Below are 2,721 nucleotides of genomic sequence, written 5' to 3'. Positions count from 1 at the left end.
GCTGATAAAAACATCACAATAATCCACAAGTAATCCACACCACTCCAGTCCATCAATTAATGTTTGGTGAAGAGAAAAGCTGTGTGTTTGTAAGAGACAAATCCATCAAGACGTTTTTAACTTCAAACTGTTGCTTCTGGCTAAAATACGAGTCTTCCTTTAGTGAAGAAGTTGTCTAGTCTGAATCAAGGGAGAAAATAAGCACGGATCAAGCACTGTTTACAAGCAAAAACAGATATTTGGGTGGATTTTGATGTGAGAGATGATAGGAGATGCCTTTGCAAGTCATTAACTGATGGACTGGAGTGGTGTGGGTTACTTGTGGATTATTGTGATGTTTTTATCAGCTGTTTGGACTCTCATTCTGACGGCACCCATTCACTGCAGAGCATCCATTGGTGAACAAGTGATGCAATGCTACATTTCTCCAAATCTGATGAAGAAACAAACTCATCTACATCTTGGATGACCTGAGGGTGAGTAAAGTTTTAGCAAATTTTCATTTTAGGTGAACTATTCCTTTAAAATTTGTGCTTTAAAGATAAATATCATGTTCTTACACCATTCCATGTCCAGCATATATCTTCAATAGTGTTTTAAAAGCATCCCAAAATGAAGATGGCTTATGATGTGTGTGTTTGGTTTCGGTTTTAGTGTATTAAAATATATATCTTACAATAAATGCATTTGACACTTTTAAAAAAGTAGCCTAATAACCTACATTTTCTTGGTGCAGATATAAATACTAATTCAATTTACAGTTATGTGGAAGACACTTTTAGCCAAAGCAACTTTCAGTGCATTTAAGGTAGCCATACATTTAAGAATAAATGACAATTAATTGCATTTAAAAGTACATAGTAAAAATTATTGATATAAATGCACATACATTATTCATTTAAATATCTGACATGATAGATACAAGTACAAACTCTCTCGCTCTGATTGAGTGTTTGTGGATGTACATTTGAATATATTTGAATGTGTTTGTGATTTGCCTTCTGCTCTCAAACACATGCATATGAGACTCAAGCATCCAGTGAGTTTTTCTTCTTTTATTTTTTTCTTGTAATGTGATACAGGGTGTTTGTTGTCTGCAGTCTTCCTTCCCGGAGGAAATCTTTCCTCAAATGCACCACGCGGTGACGGTCATCGCTCTGATCTCATGTGACTGACAGCAGAGGCCGCTGAGAGTTTCATCATTTGGCTGCAAGTTCTGCAGCATTGAAGCAAACGATTGAGCTTATGTTATGCAGTTCTCGTCAAACTGTTCTTTGATCTACATCTTCATCATCTACATCATCAACTGTTTCACAGGAGCTGCTGAAACAGTTCTACTCATTCATTCATTATTGAATCTGTCCTCTGCACTTCTATAACTGTCTGGTTCAGCTCAGCTACCAAATCTGACCTCAGAAGACTACAGAGGGTAGTCCGGACTGCTGAGCGAATCATTGGTACAACCCTCCCTTCTCTCCAAGAACTGTACTCATCCAGAGTGAGCAAAAGGGCTGGCAAAATCACTCTGGACCCCTCACATCCAGCACACTCCCTCTTTGAACTGTTGCCATCTGGTCGACGCTACAGAGCTCTGAGCACCAGAACGACCAGACACAGGAACAGTTTCTTCCCTCAGGCAGTCCATCTCATGAACACTTTACAATAACTGTGGAACACACACTCATACACTTATTTATCTAACACACATACTCAGTCTACATTTCAATTTGCACATAATATACCTGTACATACAACTGTCTATTGTTATATACCTGTACATACAATTGTCGATTTGTATATTTTATTCCTTATTTACTTGTCCTATTTTTTATTTATTTTTATTTTGTTATTATCTGTGTTTTTTGTTCTGTCACTGTCATTCTGTTACACTGTGGAAGCTTCCGTCACGAAAACAAATTCCTTGTATGTGTAAACATACCTGGCAATAAAGCTCATTCTGATTCTGATTCTGATTCTGATTCTGATTCTGATGATCCTAGACATAAGATGGTTCTTTAGTTTAAGCATTTTGACTGTATGGTGTACTTGAGTTGATATGGTTCAGCTTCTTTGGAAATTCACAACTATAGCAACAATATAGCGATATATATTGTGACACGCTGTCCATTTCTGATGAATTGTTAGGCCTGTTATGAGTATAAATATTTGAGCTGGTCTGCAGGTATCGAGTATCATCTGGCAACAAAGGTTACAGTATTGGGTTACTAACAGATGCTCATACACTACTGCTCTTAGACTAATGTCTCCGTTCCTCGTGTCAGTGTTCTGATCATCTCTGTCAGGTTGTATTTTGAGATAATGACTGCCTGACTGTACATTATCTCTTACAACATAAAAAAAATAATAATGTGATATATAAATCTTCATAAAAATGGAAATAAAATACAAAAAAAGTAAAACAAAAATGCTACATAGCCACATACACAGTAAATTAAATACTAAATAGAATAAAAATAAATCTAAAATAAAATGTTAGATATAAAATATAAAATAAATGAATTGTCTCTTTGATTAATTGTGTATATATAGTTTATATATCAGTGTTTATTTTGAGATTATGGCCGGTTGACTGTACATTATGTCCTACTTGTGGTACAACATAAAATATACAATTCATTTATTCATAAATTATTACATTTAGATATTCATAAAAAACAAGTCCAAAAAAAAAAAAAATAAAAAAAAAAAAAATAAAAGGAA

The sequence above is a fragment of the Sinocyclocheilus anshuiensis genome, unplaced genomic scaffold (genome assembly GCF_001515605.1).
Source record: "Sinocyclocheilus anshuiensis isolate Anshui unplaced genomic scaffold, SAMN03320099.WGS_v1.1 scaffold1075, whole genome shotgun sequence".
Taxonomy (NCBI): Eukaryota; Metazoa; Chordata; class Actinopteri; order Cypriniformes; family Cyprinidae; genus Sinocyclocheilus; species Sinocyclocheilus anshuiensis.
Note: the sequence above shows the minus strand (reverse complement) of the source record.